General features: G+C 41.2%; 1 protein-coding gene across 1 annotated transcript in view; it reads left to right on the top strand.

The window, feature by feature from the left end:
- The window catches only part of FAM184A (family with sequence similarity 184 member A), a 2,724,106-nt gene that overhangs the window by 1,616,417 nt on the left and 1,082,017 nt on the right, over positions 1–25,672 (top strand). The window lies entirely within an intron of this gene.

The raw sequence follows: 25,672 nt of genomic DNA, 5'->3' as shown, positions 1-25,672 counted from the left end.
CAGTGAGGTAATAAAATATGTATACAAATTTTAATCATGCCAAAAATGACTTCAGTTTGTGCATACTTTTTTTAATGATAGATGAAGGAAGGAGTCATGGTTGAAGAAGAAAAGTAGGAAGAGGGTACACAAAATCAGAAAAAAAGTGAATAAAACAAAGCTAATTTTATGTAACTAACCAAGTGGAAAGGAAGGTCGACAATGGACTAAAATCTGAGGGGTAGAATAAATGATAATACATTGTCATACTGATAATCAGTCAATCTTCACGTATGTTACCATAAGACTAAGCACATTACAGCATGTCTTAGAAATTATCATAAGATCATGGGATCACAGAGGTTACTAGGGTAATGGCCCCAGGGCCGTTACAAGCCTAGTGTTCCCAAGGGTGTCTGGTCTGGTTCAAGCAGACACTAAAATCAACACCTATTGCCCCTGTCCAAGAGGGACACAGGTGGAACCCCGGGGGGGTGAATTTCCGGTTACCCATTCAGTCGTCCAAATTACACTTAAATAGGGCCAACGAGGAGCTTTGTTTAACATGAATAGGAAGCTTGTTCCAAAGGTATGGCAACCTCTGTGAGACAAACCTGCCTCTTCAACAAGTTCTGTTGATGTCACATACCAGGTTAAGGTCCTTTGAGTGAGTGACCTGTGTGCCATTTGACTTGCGAATGTGCAGCATTTCCATTAAAACTGGATCAGAGATTGCTCTATATGCAAGACACATCAATGCAAGTTAAGCAAGTAACCAGCTGTAAAAAGGTGATGTTCAGTAGATTGATGGGCTGTACAAGTTGATAAATGCTACTACTAAAAAGAAAAACAGTTATAAAATGAAACAGTAATGAAAAACAATGAATTATGAAAATGTAAAAGTTAAAGATGGTTTGAAACTTCCAAAGTATTCTGTGAAAGGTACACCTTAAGACATGTCCTAAAACAATGAGTCACTGTCATGAAGCTATTATGGCAGCAATTTCCACAGCTCTAGAGCACATAATGCAAGTGCCCTGCTAGTAAAATACAACAGTTATTTCAGTAAGCCCCTGGATTTAGACACAGTCTATAAACCTTTAACTCATATGTATTAAAATAATCCCTTAAACATACCACACTAATTGGGTTACAAGAATGAGTAAAACTGATTGAATGACAAGAATTAATAATTTGTCTTAACTTGCTGCTTCATGTAAACATAGATAGCAGTAGTCTTATTTTTAACCCATTCTGTTAACATTCATCTGTAAAGCATCCTCTCAACTTCTGTTCCAAAACTCTTTCATTGTCTTTCCCAAATATTTTCAAAACTGTGTTAAATTATCACCCATGGATAGGTAGATGCTCATCATATTCTTTACTGCTGCAGTAGTCTTAGCTGCATAGGTTATGTCCTGCTAAGGTTATAACAGCCAGACAGCTTCCAAAGCTTCAGGACACCTTACACGCACTCAAACTGTAAGACAGCACAAGCTGAATAAAAGATGAATTTGGGCACTAAGCCCTTCAGTGCTTTACTGCCTCTGAAGAGTATGCTCCTCTAAGGCTTTCAAGGATTGACAGTTGGCTTGGTGCTGTCCCCTTGCTTGTCAGGTAAGATCCTTTTGGGGAAAAACTTCCATTTTCTAAATATTGTTTATGTTTTAAGTTATAGTTAACAGACTGTCACATGACTGTATCTTACTATTAAATGAGAGCGCTCTTTTTTCCTGTTAGTTTTATAGTTATGTAAAGTAATTGAAATACATTTTTTTCTGTGAAGAAATTGTGTTTACTTTTGGGAGAATGGCAACATTTTTAAACTGCTTTTTACTGTATTTTTCCTTTAAAAATTTGACTTTTAATACTTGTAGTTTTTACTGGCATTTGTCGCTTGTCTTACCCGGGAAAGATGCACCATTTTTGGCTTGACCATGGAACAAACTACTGGTCCCTTAGTCAGTCCTTCTTCCACCCACAAAAAGAAAAAGTTAAGCAAACAGCCTTAGCCACCATAGCAGGCTAGCATTTGTGTTAGTCGCTGGTGGGTGACTCTGCTGTGACTATTTGTTGTACCTCAGACCACTCATATTTTACCCCAAATCCCTCTCGTACAGCCACTGTGGAACAAGGGTTAGCCACATCCTCTGCAGCTGCTGGGGTCTGTCATTTGGGAAAGGGAGAGACGCTTTTTTGTTCTGGGAGAGGGAAGGCTTCCCTTATGTGTCAGAATGCTGTGCCCATACCTGGGGAAGCTGCTGCTGCCACTAGTAACAAGGCTGGCCCCATTTTTTCCTATCAAAAAGAAACAGAAAAGTAAGCATGTGTCTTCTCTTCCTCAACAAGAGTAGTTTACTTTGTCTGCGTCATGGTTTAATTTAGGCTATTGATGCTTTTTGTAAAGTAGTTTATTGTGAAAGAAAGAGGGATACCTCTTTCCTGAAGACATTCAAGATTCTGAATCTGAACCGGAAGAGAAGGGAACAGATTTAGGATTTTCTGTTCAGATTTCTGATTCAGACTCAGAGTAGAGTTCAGTTTCTGATTCCCCCTGTGGGGGGTTCTCTTTCTCTGACACTATTGCTAGTATATGCCAGTATTTTCAGTTGGGAGAACACTGAGGTCTCTCAGTCCCTCAGAAAATACTATGAGTTGTTACAGAAGGAATTTACAGAACCTACACCCATTCCTCCTGTTCTGTCGTGCTTTAGAGGATGTGTGTGTTACTGACTGAAATTTTCCTGATATTCAATCAGCTGCCCCAAAAAAGGCAGATAGGATGTATAAAGTTTCACAGTCTTTTAAGTTTTTTATATACTACTGCCAAACCTGACCCAGCAGATATAGCTTTACTTGATCCCATAGCTGCTAAACACTTAGTTAATTCCAATCCTGTTCTTTCTGATAAGGATGGGGAAAATTATTGTGTACACTTTCTACTTTGATTTTTTTAGAATTGTGAATTGTTGGGTTCATATAATAAAGTTTGTTCTAATTGTGAAAGTATGAGGGATGTTTTATTTGCATTTTTTTTCATGTGAGGAAAAATCTGCGACTGTAGCATCGGTTATTTCTATTTACAATGGCTGATCAAAAACAAACTTCTCTTATTAAGTCCAGTAAAGGCATCTAAGGATTTAAAAGGTGTCAAAAATGTGAAGGCACGATGCCTAATTTGGACAATCATTCATCATGTGTATATTTTTTTGGGAAAATACATTTACAAGAGGACTGCTGAATCTGTCATGGGTTCTCTACATGAACCCTGACGGAAAGAAAAAACAAGTTATTTTTAAAAGGACTTCTTAAGACTATCTTTGACGAGGCCTTATCTGAGCCTAGACCTGAAACTAGCACTTCCTCCTCATCTTCTTCTGTTTCGAGGAAAAGGCCTTTATCGGTTCCAATGTCTTCTGAACCAACAAAGAAGTTACCTAAGTCATCCTCAGTACTGAAGTGTTCCTCAGCACCAGAGGATTTATCTGCTTCGAGACCCAAGCTCCCCTCTGAACTGAAAACAACTTCTGCTTTGGCAATGACAGATTCCTCGGTGCTGAAGCTATTACAACTACCAAGAACTAAATATTCTCCTTCCATTGATCCATTCAAAGATATGACACCCAGTTCATTTTTGGAAGCAAGACCCCTCAGATCTCCCTCCTCATCTTCCGTTCGATCTACTAAGAGCCTGTCTGAGGTGATATATTGAGACTGGTGGATCAGCTCCTGAAGGCTAGGGGGTTATCCTCAGTTCCTAGCCATGCCGGCCTTGGAACTAGCCTAGCTATAACACCTCCATATCCTACTCCTCCAACTCCTATCAAGACCTTGAAGCCCTCAGTTCTGACTCCTCCAGTGCCAACTGCTTCAGTTCTGGTAGCCTAATCGTCTCTGGTTCCAAGAGTTGTCTTGAGTTCCTCTGAGCCTTCAGCACTGGAGGTCTCCTAGGGTTGTGATTCTGTGGTCGAGTCTAAGGGGCTTGGTTCAATTTCTTTTCACTCAGAACCGTCCATGCCCCATGGCACCTCGGCCTTTGTAAGATCGACCCAGGCTTCTGTTCCAAAGGCTGCCTCCTTGGTGCGGGATATGACACTGGTTCCAAAGGAGTCCTGTTCAGTTCCAGGCTCCCATCCCTCTATGAGGTGGGGGCCTTTAGGATAATGGAGAAGGCATTTTCCACTGGGGACTTTCAGTCTTTGCCATCCCTGTTAGGACAGATTTCTACCTCCTCTAGACCTGAGCTACCATCAGTCCCACCCCCAGGACAGAGGGCACAAAAGTCTCAGGTGACACCCACTTTAGTGGTCTCCTCTTCAGACACTTCACCCGGATCATCCCTCTGAGGAAGACCCTGTGAAGAAGAAGTGCAAGAGGAAGCACCTGGACTCCCTGGAAGAATCCTTCACAGAAGATACTGATTTTGATAAAGTGGGATATTCCCCCAGGTCACCCCCCTGATGATGTCTCCTTCGGGAACATCCCAGAAATGCTGAAACAGAGGGTGGCTGGTCCTCCATTCAGAATTACTCGAAAGAATCAGTATACCTGGAGGCTTTTCGTGCCCAACCCTCTACTTCTTGGATCTCTCCACCTGCTGATGATCTTATTAAACTAATCACTCAGCAGGTGCGGAATTTGCTCGACTCCATAGAGCCAATCCCCAAGAGACCTGACCGGATATTATCAGCTCCTAAAGATGAACCACATTGGTCTAAAGGGATTCCTGTTGACGCCATGGTGATACCAGCCACCACCAAAAAAAGAACGCTCTGAAGAGAGTCTGACTATCTGTCTTTCTAACAAGGTGTCTAGGACATTGTATAGATTTGGAAAGCATGCTTATGCTTCAATGACCTTCACTCTAAGGTCCTTGAACTATATGGCACACTTTACCAGATTACAGAGAGATTTGATTAAAGAACTTTCTAATACTGTCTCAGGAGCAGTGGCTGAAGAGGTCCATGACAAGCTTGCAACCCTTGATGCTATTTCCCACTTGTTCATGAGGCTCATTGCCCATGCAGTTGAATGGATGACCAGGGCAGCGGGTTCAGGCATAGCCATTAGAAGGCATTCCTAGATGTGCTTGTGTGACTTTGTTGAGCTATTTAAAGCATCATTCTTCAATGCTCCTTTTGACGGATCCACCCTTTTTTTCCACCAAAGGAAAAAAAAACACCCTAGCCAGATGTGAGAAAGATGGCAAGACCCTATCTGCCGTAGGCATACATTTCTCTACTCTTCAGAGCCCTTATTATAGGAACCAAAGAAGTGTGAGACTATGGTTTAAAAAATCCAAAAGGCTTTTCCAAGACTCTCGAGACAGATACTTCCCCCGGGGCAGAGAAGAAAGCAATGGAAGATGCCACCCTAGGGGTAGAAATGGACCACAGAATCAGGGGTCCAGAGAATCCTTCTCTGGAACTTTCTGTCAGCATCCCTGAATGGGGGCCTGATTGCCTTCTTCTGGAGGCAGTCAGGGGCTTATTATCCCTGCATCTACCTGCCTGGCAATTGATAACTTCCGACAAATGGGTGCAGGGGATAATATCCAGAGGTTACAAAATTCCACTGTCTGTAAGTCCCAAACTCCAGAAAAAACTCCCAGATGTTCCACCCAATCAAAGGGAAGCAGCAGTCTTAGAAATTCAAAAACTGCTCAAAAAAGAGTCATCCAAAAAGTCCCACCAGACCAAACAAGATCTTGGGTTTACTCAGGATTCTTTTTAATGTCCAAAAAAACGGGACTGGAGACCCATTTTGGAGCTCAGCCAGTTCAACAAGACAGTTCAGCAAACCAAATTCCAGATGGTTTCAGTTCAATCTATGCTTCCATTTTTGGAAAAAGGCAACTGGATGGGCTCTGTAGACCTCCAAGATGCTTACTACCACATAAAAATGGAAAAAATCTGCAGGGGGTTTCTGTGCTTCTGGCTAGGAGACAGTCATTTCCAGTTCAGAGCATTGCCTTTTGGTCTTATCACAGCCCCCTGGGTGTTTACCAAATGCATGCTCATCTCAGACTGCAAGGTTTTCGAGTCTGTCTGTATCTCGATGACTGCCTCCTCACTGCTACCACCAGGCATCTTTTAGAACAGGCAAGAGACTACACCATAAATATTTGTACATCTCTAGGCATAACAATAAATTTCAAAAAGTTCAACCTTCAGCCTTCTCAGCAACTGGATTTCATCAGTACTCATTTAGACACTATTACAGGGATTGCGCCCCTACCTCCAGAAAGACTACAACGTATCAGAGTTCAAGTCAGGAAAATTCTTCGGAGCAACAGGGTTCCAGCGAAACTTGTTCTTCAAACTTTAGGCTCGATGACGGTATCAATCACTCTGGTTCCTCTAGCGAGGTTTCATGTGTGAATTCTACACTGGTTACTAGCATCCCAATGGTCTTTGATACATCATCCAATGTCTTATCTAGTTTTGATTACTAGCCGTTGCAAACAGGATCTCAAATGGTGGCTACATTCCGACTAGATCCTCTTGGGTCGACCATTCATTCTTCCTTAGCCCCAAGCCATAGTGACCACAGATGCTTCCCAAATAGGGTGGGTGGGGCATTATATGGGAAGGACAGTCCAAGGCATGTGGTCCCTAATGGTGGCCAATTTGCACATCAGTGTTCTGGAAATGAGGGCAGTGCTGTTAGCGTTGCAAGCATTCCAAGATGCCCTTCCTTCTGGGACAGTAGCTATTCAGACAGGCAACATGTCCATAATGTGGTACATTAACAAACAAGGGGAACCAAATCTCATCCACTTTGTCGAGAAGCACTCAGAGTTTGGCAATGGGTGATTTCTTCCAACTGCTTTCTGATGCCAATGCACATTCTGGGAAGTTCCAGTGTAATAGCAGACAAACTGAGCAGGACTATTCTCATGCCTCATGAGTGACCTCTTTACCCTGTAGTGGAGAACAAGATTTTTCACTATTGGGGCTAACCTTGCTGCAACCTCTTTGCCTTTCCCCTAAACAAGTGCAAATGTTACTTCCCCCTAATCCCCCCTCCAGGGGAGTCACCCAGAGACGGTCTTCTCCACAATTGGCCTCCTGGTCTTTTATATGCCTTTCCCCCAACTCCTCTCATATCACAATTCCTAAAGAAAGCCAAAAGGATGAAGAATTCAGTAATCCCCATTGCTCCCTTCTGGCCTCAACAAGTTTGATTTCCCTTCATTTGGCCTCATCTGATATGGAAACCATGGATTTTGGACCCAGTTCCAGATCTGCTAACTCGCCCAGAGGGCATAGTTCATCTGAATCGCCAACATCTCAAGCTCCCTGCATGGCTTCTCCAATTCCCATGATTGCCAGGCATCTTTGTCTTTCTTCTCCTGTCCAATGTATTATTATTGCTCATCACAAGCCTTCTACTAGAAAACTTTAACAAGGCAAATGGGAAAAATTTACTAGATGGCCCTTGAATAAAGGACTGGATCCTTATACCAGTCCTATTCATGAAGTTCTGGATTTTCTAAACACACTTTTCCAAACTGGTTCCTCTGCACCTACGATAAAAGTTCATCTGGCAGTGATTTCAAATTTCCATTCAGGCTGGAATAACTCTCCTCTATCTCACAAGCTTTGTAAAGCTTCTTTGAAGGGAATCTTGCTACTAAAACCTACATTTAAAGAACCGGCTCCCCCATGGGGTCTAACTATTGTTTTTCAAGCTCTTACTAAGACCCCCTTTGAACTATCATCATCTTGGGATTTGAAGTATTTATCCTGGAAGACATTATTCTTGGTGGCTATTACTTCTACAAGAATGGTTTCTGAGTTGCCGGCCCTATCATGCAAATCACCCTACCTAATTTTTCATAAAGATAGAGTCGCACTCAGAACAAATCCATCCTTCCTACCAAAAGTAGTTTCCAAAACCAACATTAATCAGTTACTACAATTACCAGTCTTTTTCCCTAATTTTTCTAAGAAAGGGGAATATGCCCTATATTTACTAGATGCACACAGACAACTACATTTTTATCTTCACAGAACTAAAGAGTTCAGGAAATCGGATCAGTTATTTATAGCATTTTCTTCCCTCCATATGGGTAATCCAGTTGCTAAAGTTACTTTACCTAAATGGCTCAGAGACTGCATCATGTTCATTTATCATTTTCAAGGATTTCAACTTCCCAAACCAGTTCAAGCCCATTCAACTAGAGCTGTGGCGACTTCAGCAGTTTTTCATGCCAGAGGTTCTCTAGACGACACCTGTGCAGCAGCTACATGATCTTCTCATCATACCTTTATCACTCATTAAAAATTCAGTCAGGTCTCAAGGGGTCAAGCATCCTTTGACTCTATTGTGCTTAGTAATATTCTTCCTTGAGACCTCCCAAGGCTAAAGTAGCTGGGGATTCTGTCCCACTGTCAAGGATTGGGTGAAGATTGACAACATCAGATAAAGAAGTTATGTCTTACCATAATGTTCCATCTGTGTCGTTGATCTTCACCAATCCTTGACATCCCCACCCACCTTCTCCCATCCTGAGACTCTTAGTAGACCGGATTAGTCCTAAGCTAGTTTCCCTTTAAGAGCTAATATATGGCCTCATTCTCTATACTTTTTATAGTTAACCATATTTTGTTTTTCTATATACTAATTATTTGGCAAACTCTATCTGAGGTAATCTCTGTGAGGTGCATTATGGGTAGTGCCTGGCTCGGGAGTTTGGAAAACGTGAGCTGGAAGATATGGCCGAGTCAGTTCCAAGGTTTGGAACTGAACCCACTGTCAAGGACTGGTGAAGATTGACAACGCAGATGGAATGTTATGGTAAGACATGACTTCTTTTTTTCCTTGTACAGTAATGTTCCTGCATGCTTTTTCACCCTTTCCAATAATATCTAGGGTACTTCTGATGATTCAGAAGGAATCCCACAAGATCATTGTGGTAACTGTTCTGGCACAGGCAACCGTGGTTCTCCCTTCTTTTGGAAATGGCCAGGGGCAGTTACCACAAGCTTCCTCACAGGCTGGATCTACTCAGACAAGAACAGGGTGTTTGATACACCCTGACATCAATCAACTTCACTTGACTGCCTGGATGATAAGGTCTTAATTCCTTTTAGGCACCTGTTTACTGAGAATGTGCAGCAGGTACTAATGGAGACAAGAAAGCCTGCTACTAGAACATCATACATTAGCAAATGGAAAAGATATTCTTATTGGTGCCAGCAACATAACCAGCACCCATTTGGGGCTAGTTGTTCTCTGGTTTTACATTATTTGTGTGAGTTACTTTCGCATGACCCTTCTCATTCCTCTATCAAGGTTCATTTATCCATTCCAGCATGTCTGCCCATGGATCCTTCTCTTGCAGTGCAGTCTCATGTAAAAATGTTTTTGAAAGGGGTTTTGCATAAGAGACCTCCAAGAAAACTGGAGTCCCCTCCTTGGGATTTTAATTTTTTGTTAGAGAAGCTAATACTTGCCTCATTTGAACCAGCTAATCTCCATCTCATTTTCCATAGAGACAGGGTTTGTTTGAAAACTCATCCATCTTTTTCTGCCTAAACTGATATCTGAGTTTCCTTTAAGCCAAACTCTGCATCTCCCCATCCTGATGCTAAAAATTAGGGAGAAGGATACTCTATATCTTGGATATCCACAGACAACTTGGGTACTATCTTGACTGAACTCAATATTTAGATCAATTGTTCATGTCTTGTGAAGCTAAGAAGAGACCACCTGTGTTAAAATAGACTATTTCCAATTGATTTTCTAAGGCTGTACTCACCATAACAAAACTATTCCAGGCAGTTTCAAGGCCCACTCTACCAGAGCCTTGGCTTAATTTATGGCTTTTTTGAAAGGGTTGGATTTTAGAAGTATTCTAGAAGCTGCAACTTAGTCCTCTGTGCATACTTTTACAAAGCACTATAAGCTTGATTCCTTCTCTAGGTCCAGATCAGGCTTTGCTAGGACCATTCCCCAGGGGCTCCTGGACTCTTCTCCTTCCAGCTCCCAAATGTAGTTAGCTACGGTAATCTATCCATGCAGTTAAGGCTACTGCAGCAGTGATAAATATGACAAACATAGTACAGCTGTGTAAGTAAGCATACCATAACTGTAGTTGTTCGAATGATCACTGCTGCAGCAGCCGCTCCCTTCGTCTACCCCCCGTTTTTTGGTGTGATTTTTATGCCAGGGTGTGGACATTTATTTTTGTTTTTACTAGCTTTGTCCTTTCACGGCTTAGCCTCCCTGTCTCTGTTAGCAGTAAAGTTCTGAAGGGCTTTGCATCCAAACTTGTTTTCTAATCTGCTCAGCTTGAGCTACCTGAGAGTTTGTGTGTGGAAGGTTTCCCTTCGTCTTAGGAAACTGATCAAGCATTATATCCTTGGCAGGATATAACCCATAACGCTATGGCTACTGCAGCATGATCATTTCAATATCTACTGTTGTGGTAAATTTACTTAGAGAACTGCATTTTCCCTGCACTGAGAACTACTAAATAACTAAGCAAAGGGCACATAATAAGGCCAGCTGGTTGTACTCCCCCATGTGATGTGTATTCCAAACAACAAACCTTAAGCATGGTCATTGCTTGCATAACTCAAATAACATAAACAGACTTTGAAGTTCATCATTTGTTCAATATTTTAGATGTTGACTTCTGACAGCCATGCAATGATAATGTATTCCAGGTCTGGTTATGGAGGTTTTTGAGAGATCTACACTCTCTGCTTGATCTTTCAGGCTTTGTCCTCAGGGACAAACCTGCCAGTCGGAAGTAAGTACTCTAATAAACCTCACACATGTCATGGATAACTTCTTTTTATATCAGTTTATTATTGGTCTGTTTAGAACACTTCTGTTAAAGTATGCAGAAGGATTTCTTTGTGTTGTACCTTTTTTTTTTTTTTTTTTTTTTTTTAAGTTTGTAGATTATAACTGTTTTTCGGTTGTTCTGCTAAACTCATGTTGCACTTTGTCAAATTTTTACATTGCACAGATTTAGAAACATGATATTATACTTTGTTTTTATGTTGTCAGTCTGACTGGTACTGAACTGTACAAAATGTACATAAAGGAAAGGAGTTCTCTTTTTCTATTCCAAGGTAATTTGGCTGAATGGATGTATAACTACAGATTCACTGCTGGTTTAGCACACCTGTCATTCATAGAATAAAAGTGCTGAACTGAATACTGCAAACACTGCACAGTACATGTCCACCTTCTAATGCTGTTGATGCATATGGTGGTGTTCATATGCTGCAAGCATCCTGCCAGTAGTGTATTGGTAATCCCTACCTGCATGAGACCTACTTCACAGACTAGGGTACGTGATCATTCATATCATTCCCCTCATGCCTATCCAGCCTGCTGGTTTTCCACAGCACTGCAATCCTATGCTTTTACCTGCAGAGGCTACCTGTATTGACCATAGCAGACAACAGTGAGGGTACTAGGAACATATGCCCTGCACAGTATTCGATGTGCCTGTCCACCCCAGTGATCACTGACTTCACCTCCCTATGACAAATCATGTATGTGCTGTGTTTCTAACAACAGTGTCACAGTTATTGTTTGGCCTACAGCCTCTGTACCTGTGCTTGCCATAAAACAAAGGTCAGCATGATGGACAGACATACTATCTGTCACATCAGGTGTTCCTCTTGCTGTATAGTATTCTGTATTTATGCTGTCACTCAAAGTAATGGAGATGCCTATACATCTTCGCTACCAGCCATAGTCATTAACTCAGTATCTGTACCCAGTGCCCAGGGATGACCCTGCCACAGGAAAAGATGGCATATGTAATGTATAATTACATTGCTAGTTACCTTTATACAACACTGTTGCAGGTGTATGTATTTCTGAGTATGTGTGAATGTGAGAGATACAGTAGTGGTCCAAGGTACTCTAAACAGACTTGTCTAATAAATAATAAATATAATAAGTGTGGCAAACTGTACGGTGAATTGTATAACTTCCAGTATTATCAGGTACCCTAGCGAGACATGCATATATCATCATATACACAACAATTTAGTAAACTGCAACACACACGCACACACTCTCTCTCTCTCTATTTCATTTTTCTGTCTAATTCATACAGCCTACCTAGAAGCTGTATCACTAAAACAAAAATATGTCAGATCCTTCTGTTTTAAAGCCACAAGCCACTTCCTTGAGCATCTGTCACTGCTGTTAAATATACTGTGATGCCAGCCATCCTTTTCAAATATCTGAAGTGAGACAATGAAGTTATGGCTTTGTATAACTGACAACTGCAAAGGCATGGCCGGTGGACTGTTAGGGGCATGATTTATGGCAACCATGATAGGCGAGGTCAAAATATAGCTCAAATATTTTATCAGTAGCCCATGTCTGAGTCAGATTAATTTTTAGCTTATTTATGGTTGGTGTGGTTTGGTCACAAGGGATTCACCTCTGGTTCCCCTACTGTTTTTAAAAAGAAGTTGACAGCTGAAAGTATAAAAACCTGCTAGGTCCATTAATCAACCAATCAAAGTAACATAAAGAAATCATGTGCTGCATAAAAAGAAGACTTACAAGTAGTCTCAAATTCCAGAAAATGGCAGTATAAACCCATTTTAAAAAGTAAATCAGTTGGTCGTATAGACCCTTTTCAACTGAACCATAATACTACATTACTGCATAGATTTTCTGGTGCAGTTCATCAGGCTAGCTTTTTATTATCCCAGCAAAAAGCCCCTTAACTTCTGATTGTCAGCCAATGCCACTTTCTTCCACAAATTCAGGCATTCACAACAAAGAAAAAAAGCAAGCGACTGTCAGTAAACCAATATCTTACCATAGAATGAAGCTTGCCAAGGATGCTTTCTGTTTCTGGTACACAATCAGCTTATAATTAAAATGCCATGCAGACACTTTTGGGGAAAAGGATCATAACCATTTTTAAGATGATTTTTGACAAACATTGCCACTTTCCAATGATTCCCGCTGAGAAGGGACAAATTAAAGAACATTAGACATCAACAGTGTTATAAGAGTCAAAACCTTTAAAAACAATGATCAACAAATTTGTAGTACTTATTAATGAAATGAGCAAAACAACTTGTAATTCAGGCCAGTACTACTATATTATCTGCTCTGTACTTCCGTTTGATAACTAAAACACTGAATCATGTGATAGCCATTAAATTAAATATGCATGCATTCACTGAGCTTTTATACTCACTCATACAAAGAAAGGGATCAATCTCTATAATGTGCAATCAGTAATATGGTACTTAAAAATGAAATTCCACTTTCAAGAGATGAAATTCAGGAATTTTAGCTGAGATTTTTAAGTGTAATTTCTGATTCTTACCATGATTGCTCTATCCTTCTTAAGTGTATTTGTATATACTCAAATTTAAAACAGATACTAAGTAAAGAACACTCGGTAAAGCAAAATGACAGTATTATAAGTAATAAATGTAAGAAAAAATATAAGCTTGTGTATGAGTGATCTTGGCTAAAAAGCCAAATTCCTTCAAAATTGTGTGTTTTTTTCTAATACTCAGTCCAGCTTTGTGATTTTCCAGTCTTTTCCAGAAAAATATGAAGTCATCAACACTGTGTATGTTGGATAGTTAATAACAAAAGCATACATACATATATTGCAAGATTGTTTTAATGTGCAATTTAAGTGTACATTTGAAGGTTCACGTCCTGCCTCTGGCAGTGCCCCCTGAGCATCACTGTCAATAAGAATTTATAGCTTGCAGAACAGACTTGAGGGGAGAGCATGTCTCTTTGCATTTCCAATCTGTCAAGTCACAGAAGTTTTGTAAAACCAATGAAAATACAGTGGCTGCTCAGAAGAAGCTACCAAACCATTATGTCAGCTTAATAGCTGTTGGAAGCACCATAGAAGGATCACAGGAAAGGCACTTTTAATTAAGATGACATTCTTACTGTAAAACTGGGATATTTAATGACCCACATGTAGTTGGTGTGGTTGGTGGAAGAGAAGGTATAAAATCAGGACTACCTCCTAAATTTGGGAAGAGTGGCAGTTTATCACAAAGTTCTCTATTGTGAATACTGTCCATAGTTCAAAAACCTGATGTGTTTTTTACCACTTTAGTCACAATCTCTGCTTGCTCAAAGATAAGGCCATTTTTCTATAATGGATTCTATTACCTGGGGAAAGAATGCTGTTTAGTGTAGCACCAACAATATGGAAGAAAAGACCCACATGCCTGAAGAAAATCCACAGCTGTAGGCCTTTAAAATACCACCTATTAGAGCATTATATGTTCCTCACAGTGTACTACATACAGAGAGACACAAAGTCATAAAGTACCAGAGTCTGCAGGTAGAAACTAAGCCAATGTGGAAAAAGGGATACGCAGACAGTTCCAGTAGTAGTAGAACAAATGGGCCTCATAAAAAGAAAATGTACAGTCACATTTAGATATGTTACAGATACATACAAGTCTATATAAATTGCAGGAGGAGTCAATTCTGGGAACATTGAGGGTGCTGCGAAGAGCACTTTTGACTAATATCAAAGACTGAAACAATACTAATTTCATGAACTTTAATCATACTTTGAGTTAGGAATGGGATCCATTCCCATCATTGTATTAGAAACCCAAAAATATTGGAGAAATTAAAAAGACATATACCATTATTATCACAGATATTTCTTTCTATCCTGAGCTTGTTTTGATATGCCAGTCTCTATTTTTCATATTTGCTTAATGTGTACTGGTGTATCTTATGATAAGTCTTTCATTTGCTGACATTTCAGTTACTAAAATGCATACAGTGTATAATTACTGTATATCAATTTACATTATTCTCTATGACTTATTACATTTCTGTTGTTATTTATCACGGCATTAATCTAAACATGCCTTGTGCTTGGGTCATATCTAATAATGGCTCTTTGACCATCTCACCTACCAACATAAGTAAGTAAAATATGTTTCTTTTGCATTTTCTGAGCTCCATTTGCTAGTATAAAGGGATGCTAAACTGCCTGGCTCTGTGGTGTGGTGGAAAAAGCTACAACTGTGATCACAGAAGATATATGTTGGAGTAGCAACGTTTGACACTGTAAAACAAGCAGGGGGATGGGAGTGAGTAACCACCCATCAAGGGGGAAGAGAGAGGTGATTCTAGCTGGCTGAGAAACACAGCACACAAGCACAGACTTGCATGGCACCAAAAACAAGCAAGACTCGGGACATAAGTGCGGTGCTGGCAAGCCATGGCACTAGTCTTCATTCGTGACTGTGTCTATATGGCAATGAATGGGGAAGACATACCAGTTCTTTGCAGTGGTGCTGGTGCTTATGTCAGCCACTTGGGGCAGGGTGAGAGCCTCTTAGAAATGGCTGAGCTGTCTGAATGGATGAGGGCATCCTGTAATAGCCCTGAGACAGACAGCAGTGAAAATTGGCAGTAGTAGGATCTGAGGCAGGGAGAGGATAGATGGTGATACTAGACCTCCCATGGGGGAATCCCTTATGGTACTAGTCTGGATGGTCTGTGTCGGGGTTGGCCGCAGCAAGGCTCACTGTCCCATGGACAGCTGTGGCATAAATAATCTTCATGCCTACTTGAAACACATTTCCCTTTAGTTGGCACTGGACTTGAGTCAGTGGCCCCATTACCATTGATAGGAAACAAATGGGCTCAGACTAATCAAATGGGGGCTGATAGCAGGTGAGGAATCAAAAAGCATACAGAAAGAAAGGGATATCAAGCAAATATATTTGACATGACTGCACTTACGCACTATGAACCCTCAGCAACTCATAGCACAAGGCCTAAGTCTGCTTGAGAGATGCTAACTTTTACCATTTTTACCAGTATGGTTCCTACAGTGAATATTACAGAACAACTAATGCTTTCTGGAACATTGCTCCAAAAACTCATACATAGATGCAGCTTATACTATACTGAAAGTTAAAAACGGTATTCCTCTTCTCAGTTATTTTTTTGCACAAGCAATGGGTATTGAAACAAAATTTTCATTCCTGATGAGTGCTTATATGTCTGCTGCCTTTCTTCTACATTACATTATAATGCATTGATTTGTAGCATGACAGTTACTTTTCATAGCAATGTGTCATCTCACAAGATTATCTCTGCATCAAGGGAGGAAACTAGAGACAGGTTAGCTTAAAAGGAATCTTAAATGAAAATATAATGCAACCATACAGAGTTAGACAAGAAGTAATAAGAAGAGTAAAGCTTTATTTATATATATATATATATATATATATATATATATATATATATATATATATATATATATATATATATATATATATATGTGCGTGTGTTTGTATGACAGACCGGGCCATATTTTATCATTCAAATTTTCAAAATCTTATCTGAGGTGTAATTACCTTCGTAAACTCAGAGATGTGTTTTTTTAATTGTACCTATTTGTTTAGTTAAAAATGACAGTCACTGACCATGGTGTTTTTCAGGCTCCACTGTTAAACTTCAGCAATGCATTTCTAAAAAAAAAAAACTTTATTTCTTCTCTTTCTAATCCTAAAATGGAATTAAAGTATTATTTACAGTTTAGTGTTCTGAATTAAATTTAAGTCCTGGACCAAGATGTGGATCATTATTATTACTGAGTATATTTTACAATACATAAAGCAAAGAGTGGCTGGTTTTATACAGGGGCCTGCTGAAAGGTATGTGTTCCATATTTGATGTGTGCTTTTTACTGCAGAGCAATTGATCTTTTTGACTTCTTGCTATAATACCAGTAACAGTTATTTATCACTTTTTGGAAGTCCAGACAAATGGAGTCTAAGGGAATGACCATTTATTACTGTGTACATCTCAAGTTACTAAAATGAGTGCAGGTTCTGAAAGCAGTAATATGTTATCCAGATGTAAACCCCATCTGTTTCAATCACTCTTGAGTGCTTAATATTTTACTGTAGGCACATTCATGATCATCTTGTAATTTGCACAGTTGTTTACTGCTGCACTTCTAGGCCAGTGATTGATAATGTACCCATACAAAGTATCTTGTATTACCAAGTTCTTAGAACAAGTTAAAACAAGAATGCTGATAAACTGTGAATCAGTGATTCACAAATGGTATCACTTCAGATTGATCTCACATCTCATTGGTGGAATTGCCTTTTCTACTGGTTATTATAGCTGATGACTGTGCAACAGATGAGATTTTTTAACAAGATTCAGTTAGTATATTCAGTTATTTTGAACTGCACTGTAGTAATCTCTTCACAATATCACACCAGACATTATAGACAGTATTTAGTTCAGAATTTGGGTAGCCAACTAACCTTAAGCAAAAAGAAGAAAAAAAACATTTTATACATTTGTTTATTCATTTTTCTGAGTGGATAAGTTCTGCTGATACAATGAGCACTTTCTGAAGGGACTTGGGAACACTGCTTCATTGTGCAATGGTTACAAGAAATATGACAAGGTACAGTGGTAGCAATGACCCAGTAATGCAAAATTCAGATTAAGACATACATTAAAGGGTACTAGAAATATCATAGACATTTAAACCTGATTATCACAGGTATTATGCATGCCTGTTTGCGGGAACCAATGACTGACAGACTAAATTATAACAAAGGTAGTAATTTAAGATAGGTCAGGCAAAAGGTGCAACTGAGTAATAGTCATTTTTAGTGTAGAGAAGTCAAGGTACTGTATTATTAACATTAACTATGCTTTATAAAGCTTATTCTTGAGAATATGAGTAGTGCTATTAGTGGTAATTCTTTCTGAAAACTAGTCTGACATATGATACTTAAACACGCAAAGGGGTATACAGTACTACCCTCTGTGTAGACAGTACACATCTGGTACTGGGCCATAGATGGAGATATAATTTTCTTGGCATTTTGTATCCCAGGAGAAAAGAACATGCTGGTAGGCTGACTAAGCTGCTCATCCAGTGTTATTGTGGTGCCACTGATTCAGAAGGCATGTCTGGCTAGGATGTTCCAGAAGTGGAATACTTCTGAAATCAATCTGCTTGAAAGCATGTGGTACTCCTTTTCTTTTGCTAATGGCAGAATGGCAAAAGAGAGATCTGATACTGTCAATTTTTTCATCTTGTTCTCACAGATGGGGTTTTGGATCTGATTCTCGAATCTGACTCTGCCTTTACTACCGTACTAACAAGAAAAATGACAGTTATAGGATGAGGGGTAAGGGGGGAGACAAAGAGAGAGATAAGCAACCTAAAAAAAGTGGTTACACGTAAAAAAAAAGGAAGTTTTCTAATAAGGGGAGAAAGAGGTCAACAATAAGGCACTAAAGGTTGAGAAAGAGCAGAGAAAAAGGCAATAATTAAAGAAATACAACTTGATTATTTAAAAGATCTTAGGAAGAAGCAACCCCGGGATTCATGAACAGCTGGTTTCTGTGTAGAAACAGTGTAGGAGCTCCTGCATGGAAAATGGCTGCCGAGTGATCCAGAAAAGTGCTGTTTTCACATGCACAAGCGGCCCTACACTGTTCCTGCATGGAAAGCTGTGCGGGATGGAAATTGCCTCATTTGCTGGTAGAAACCATGCAAATGAGGTGATTTTGCGATCCATGAAGCTGGACGGACTCAGTGCAAGAACAGTTTCAGAGCAGAAATGTATTCAGTTTGTAAGTGAATACATTTCTGCATCTGAACAAATGGAGGCAGGACAGCTCGTGGAAAGCATGTATTACAGCCACACATGCCAATGGCTAAATATAAGGCCATTGGCATTAATAATAGTTTATTTTTTTTTTATAAAATTAAACTTTTTTTTGGCTGATTACGGCCATTTAAGCTTAGGGCAGTGGTGTGCAAACAGGATCATGCTGAAAATAAAAAAATGAGAAAAGTCAATTTTAAGATAATTCTGCATTTTCCATTATAGTCAATGGCATGCAGAATGTAAACAATAACAGGGATCACTCGTTGTCAAGGGGAAAGGGTCCGTCTAAGTGCAGTAACTAAGGACTTACACACTGGGGTATGCAAATGAGGGGAGATATACTGAATCACAGATTTCCTCAAAGTGTCAGCTTGTACCTAACCGTGTAGGTGCAACAATAAAACAGTGCAAGTGTAAGAGCTGAATGACTTCATAAGTGGGTGTGTCATGCTTGCTGTAATCTCATTGGAGCTCTGTGGCCCATGTTTGCCCTTAGCTAAGCACAGCTAAGGAAGGGGGTGTGTCAGATGTGCCTGAGCAGTGTGTTCATAGCATAACCGGATGTGCGTGCCACGCTCCGGGTTTTAAACAAAAAAAAAAAAAAAAGAGGAAATGGCAGCACTGCTTACATTTGAGCACTAGGTATGTGCGGCGTGCCTCAGGGCTTAAATAGGGAGGAACAGGGAAGGGGAAACAGCAGTAGGAAGGCAATCAAGAAGAACTAGCATAGCTGCCAGGTGGAATGTATCAGAAACAGACAATTACACATGCAGCAGCCCAGCACACTAATATAAACTATGCAAACACCCTACAGACTGGTTTTTCCCACAAACTCTACACCACCGGTGTACACAGGGGATTTTTAACTGGTAGAACTACCCAAAAATGTTAGAGGCTACTGCTGCTTTACTCCATCAATATGTTCTAGAGACTGAATGTGGTAAGGAGTAGAATGCTGACAACCAATCCACAGTGAGGAGGAGAAGAAGAGTGTACAGACCCAGGGTAACCTACCATGGCCTACATGAGCTGGAGATAGTGGAGCACTATAGGCTGGACGGGGACATTCTACATCAAATCATTGAGTTGTGCCGGCCATGCCTTACACACAGAACTAACAGAGGGAAACCCATCCCAGTGAATACCAAGGTATGTCTAGGCTTAAGCATACTAGCCACAGATACCTTCCAAAGACCAACTGGGGATATCATGGGGGGTCTCACAGACATCAGCATCCAGGGTACTCCACCAGTTCCTGGATGCCATGACACAACATACCAATGAGCACATGTATTTCCCCACTGCCTGTGAGGCGCTGACCATATGTATGCATTTCTTCCACCGTATAGCAGAATACCCTGAGGTAGTTGGTGCTGTAGACTGCATGCACATCCACATCAAAGTACCACCCAGTGAGCGGGGCAGGGTCTACTTAAATGCAAGGGCTTCCCCTCCATCATCTGCCAGGTTGTGTGTGATGCCCAGGGCATTATCATGAACGTGTGTGCTGGCAGCCCTGAAAGCTATCATGACTCCCACATCTGGCATTGCTCACAGCTGTATCAGGCGTTTGCCAGGGGGGATATCCCATATGGCAATCTAGTGGGGGATGCTGGCTATGCACTGGAGCCGTGGCTGATGACACCCATCAGAAATGCACAAACACCCAAACAAGAACACACATAATGAGGCACACGCACAATCCAGGATCATTGTAGAGCATATGTTTGGGATGCTCAAGTCACGGTTCCGCTGCCTTGACATATCCGGTGGAGCCTTGCAGTACTCTCCAGCTACATCTACACAAATGTTCATAGTATGTGCCATGCTGCACAATATGATCCTGTGGAAGCAGCTGCAGCAGAGACAGCACCGGGGCAGGACTACAAAGCCCCCCACTATTGCCAAGGCCAGCACAGGCACAGAGGGACTCGGAGGAGGAATTTCCTGAGCCCCCCCTGTAGGCAGAAGGAGGAATGCACAGTATGCCCAGGCCTTGGCAAAGAGGCAACATATAGCCCACACACTGACACTGTAGTGACCAAGGGACTGATACCTCTCTCCGACTCGCACATCCAGTAAAAGGGATGCCAAACATGACACTACCTGAACTTTACTATGTACAGGGAGTGTACTATGTGCATCCAACATTGTCAGCCTTCCAGCACTGTCCTCAGTACTGGTCCAGCAACAAGGTAAGTCACTCTTTCTATCAGTGAATACTACTGGAATAAAGGCCCAACTATAGGGCTACCTCTGAGATGTTGCTTACATAATGTTAGGTGGAGGAAAGAATAACACGGGGGGGTGTAAAAGCGTGGATGTCGTGGAGTGTGTGAAGTTTGAAACTATAATGTCTACCCATACTACTCCCGACTGCAAACCCATGAAAGAATAGCCACAAAACTCCTTGTAAACCACAATGTGAAGGTAAACTGACCAGATATATGAGTCCTGCCTCTGGATAACCTGGGTGTATCTGTACAGTTGAGAGGTATGGCCCCAGCAGGATATGGCCATTCAGTGAAGATGAGAAAAACACAAGGAGGGGAACCCCAGCCAGCATACTAACAAGGTGTTGCACCCTTTACACAGAACCAGCCGTCTATTGTCTGTAGCGGTTTACTATTAAAATGTCGAGCGGCATTACATCGACTGCACTATAGTCGAACACGGAAGTTCAAAAATAGTAATGTCGATGACAAAAAAACAATCTAGGACTGTGTTTTAACATGAGTCGAGGTAGGGGAGATGTTTGTAGTTCTGAATAATACTGAACACCTACCTCGACCCATGTTAAAACCATTCTTAGATTGTTTTTTTGACGTCGACATTACTATTTTCGAACTTCTGTATTCGACTATAATACAGTCGATGTAGTGCCATTCGACATTTCAATAGTAAACCATCTGTAGCTACCCCTCCACAATGGCAGGTGTGTGCCAGAATGTGTAGTCTATATGCCTCAGAATATTGGTCTCAGCTTCATTCATCTTGTATTTCCCGGTAAATAACTGTGAGCACAGACTATTAACTGTCAGTAGTTGATGACATGACACATCACAGTGTAAAACAGTATATATGTCAGAATATCTATGCTACAACCAAACATGTCACACAAGCAGCACAGACTGCAATAGTTACAGTATCCCCTGTATGTTAAGCCCATTGTGTCTCCATATTGGCAACCTATCTACAGATATCCTGAAGAAACAGTTTGCTAGGTGTAGCTGTAGCACATAAAACCCTGAACTGGAGTCCAACCCTCCCTGGAATGGATGCACACACTCAGTATAGAAGGTCATACTGGGCATGCTCCTACACTTAGAGAAATGAAGCCCATGCCTCACAACACAGTGGACTACAGATATTGGTTATTCACAGCTGTTTGTGCACACACACCAAATTGTACACCATTGATACTTCACACACACATTGGATAGGAGTACACACACATATCTTAGGCCAACATAATATAATATGTCAAACATATACACACACAGAGATGTGGGGAAAAGAAAGACAGACAGCAACATAGAGAATCCCATTATGAGGCCTGTCCCACCCACTACAGATCCCATTGGCTTATATCACATGATGTGCTGATGTCATTCACTGTAGAAATGCCTTTGGTTAGCCCTCAGTCCTATAGTGTCAGTGGTGCTTGTGATAACTGTGTAACACTTCAGTACAAATAATTATCCATGTAGCAGTTGTAATCTCAGTCCTGTCAAATGTAAGGTTGTGTGTGAGTATGTGTGTATGTTTCTATATGAATGTGGTTGAGGTCACACATGAATGTGGTTGAGGCCATTCACACTCACTAAATCTCCCATACCCCTCCTTCAGCACTGCTGCTGATGTCACTCACCTTCAAATATACCTTTGGACATATCTGCAGCATATAACCTCCATGGCGCTTGCGATAACTGTGTAATACTATAGTGTAGCAAACTAGTTAGGTACGAGTTCCAATCCTGATCCTGGCAACTGTGTAAATGTGAGTATTTCTGTGAGAGTGTGTGTGTATCTTTGTAAAGACCTGATTTTGTGGTCATTCACACTTACAACACTTCCCTTACCCCTCCTTTAGCACTGCTGATGTCACTCACCTTCAAAGATACCTTTGGAAAGCTTTCCAACATATAAGCTCCATGGCACTTGTGATAACTGCATAATACTGTAGTGTATCAAACTAGTTAGGTAGGAGTTCCAGTCCTGATCCTGGCAACTGTGTAAATGTGAGTGTTTGGTGAGAGTGTGTGTGTATCCTTGTAGAGACCTGATTTTTGTGGTCATTCACACTTACAACACTTCCCTTACTCTCCTTTAACACTGCTGCTGTTGTCACTCACCTGCAAAGATACCTTTGCACAGCTCTCCAACATGTAAGCTTTATGGTGCATGCAATAAATGTGGAACAATGTAGTAGCAATAACTACATAGGTATGGGTTTGAATCTCGTCCCTGGCAAGTGTTTGTGTGTGTACATATGTTTACATATGTATGTCCGTACCTCAAAGATTTTGGCCCCATTTACACCCACTACACATCTCAGTGCCTGACTTTAGCAGTCCTGCAGATATCATCCACCTTAGAAGTACCTGTTGGCAACCCTAAGCCATGTAAGATCAGTGGTGCCTGTGGTAAATGCGTAACATAATGGTCCAAAAAGATAGTTAGATAGAGGTTTGAACCTTACCCCTGGCAAATGGAAATGTGTGTGTGTAGGATAAAATAGTTTTTGCAATCTCTCACACACTACATCACCAAATGCCAGTATATACAAGAGTTGGTGATGTTCCTCAGCTTAGAAGTACCTTGGGGCAACATCCATCCTATAAGCTCTATGGCGCGTGCGATAAATGCGGTACACTGTAATAGCAATAACTACATAGATATGGGCTTGAATCTCATCCCTGGCAAGTGTTTGTGTGTGTACATATGTATGTCCATACCTCAAAGATTTTGGCCTCATTTACACCCAGTACACATCTCAGTGCCTGACTTTAGCAGTCCTGCAGATATCTTCCACCTTAGAAGTACCTGTTGGCAACCCTAAACCATGTAAAGTCAGTGGTGCATGTGGTAAATGCGTAACATAATGGTTTGAAATGATAGTTGGATAGAGGTTTGAACCTCACTCTTGGCAAATGTAAATGTGTGTGTAGGGTAAAATATTTTTTGGAATCTCTCTCCCACTACAGCACCCAATGCCAGTATTTACAAGGGCTGGTGATGTTCCTCACATTAGAAGTACCTTGGGACAACAGCCATCCTATAAGCTCTGTGGCATGTGAGATAAAAGTCCACTTCACTGACCACCCACAATAGAAACCTGGATGAATGGATGGGGAATACAATGCCCACCCCTGGGGACCACTCCAGTGACTATATCCTGAGCCACACTGGGGACTATTGTCATGCGGCCTGATGCCAGGGTATTCCCTTGGGCTAGCCTTGTAGAGCCATCAGGCCCATTCACCTACAACACACCTATGAAGCAATGAACCTATGGATCTCAGTACTGGCAAGTGTGTGTGTGTGTGTGTGTGTGTGTGTGTGTGTGTGTGTGTGTGTGTGTGTGTGTGTGTGTGAATAGTAATCCCAGTGTGTTTGGTTGATGATTATCCCCTGTGGCTGTGGTTATTAGCAATAGGAGGTGTGTCCAAACCAGAACATGTACCATTATCCATTCTACAACAGGTGTTGTACATCAACATGTACCTATGTACAGCCCTCAGCCCTATAATCTGTGAGGCATATGCAATCACTGTGTTACAGACTGGGGATTACCATGCACATACTGTACCCTGCCTATGACATGGTGGATGTGTCACTACACTGCCATACCATGTGGCCTTGCCACAGGGCCACATCCTGGTGACACAGACACCTAGAATGGAAATGGAATACAGCATGTGAGAACACATTCACCCAGCACTTCACTTGTGGGGGGAGAGAGGAGTAAAGCTGGCACTGAATGTGTTGCCAAGACTCTGGCCAATATCTGTTGTCTCTGGATAGGTATTAGCTTTGTGCAGTAACTCGCAGCACTTATGTTTAATGCTGTGGAGGTTGTTGATGTAACTTTCAAGGCTGTTCTGACTGTCGTCAGTCTCTGCTGCCATAAATGCCTGTCAGAGATTCCATGAGGGATCCAAAGTTGTGTTTGAGGCTAATAAGGGAGTTCAACAGTCATGGGACACCACCTTTCCCTGCAACAGTGTCCTCCTGATGTACACTTTAGTAATGGCAGGGGACCATCACATTGTCTCTCATTGTTTGGAGGACAGTGTCAGGGTTCTGTTGGCTTTGGCTAGTACCATGAATTCATCTACCTGTTTGTACAGTGCCTATGTGTATGATTCCACAGTCATGTAGCTACATCCCATTGCCATGGGTGCAGTGAAGACATCCACCCCTGTTTTCATGGCTGCAAAGTCAGCTTTGGAGAGGTTTTGCCAGATGGTTATCTTTGTGGGGGTTGTGGCTGATATGTTGAGTTCCATGTTGATTACAGCCTGTCTGAATCTCAGCATGCAGGGATTGACATCTGGGGATGAGCAACGGTCCCATATTTAAGTGGTCAAAGCAGGTCAAGATTGTTGCATCTTCTACCAGGGGTAAGTATGAGCTGGTCTGGGGCAGTGGAAATGATGAATCCCAGAAATTTAGCGCCACTGTACTGGCGATTGTCTACATTCCCCAAGTAATGGAGGGGTACTTCTAGACTTGTACTATGTCAGTGTTGCATTGGACCATCAGAGATGGCAGGGTGTTGAGGAATGTGCATAAACAGTCTAGGGACATAGATGTGGACCCATAGCAGGCTATGGTCTGGATTGCACTATTACCCCAAAGCAGTTGTACTGGAAGTATCTCCAATGCATTATGATGGGATACTACTCTGGTGGTGTTCCTATCCATAATGAATATGGAGACAACACCACCTGTGGAGGTGTGGTGTGGTCCATGTTTGGGGGCTGACAGCTGTGGAATGAATCATAGCCTGATACTGCTGGTCTGCT

Source organism: Protopterus annectens, chromosome 1.part1 (assembly GCF_019279795.1).
Source record: "Protopterus annectens isolate FY-2018-M chromosome 1.part1, PAN1.0, whole genome shotgun sequence".
In the NCBI taxonomy this organism is placed as follows: Eukaryota; Metazoa; Chordata; order Ceratodontiformes; family Protopteridae; genus Protopterus; species Protopterus annectens.
This window is presented reverse-complemented; position numbering and strand designations above follow the sequence as displayed.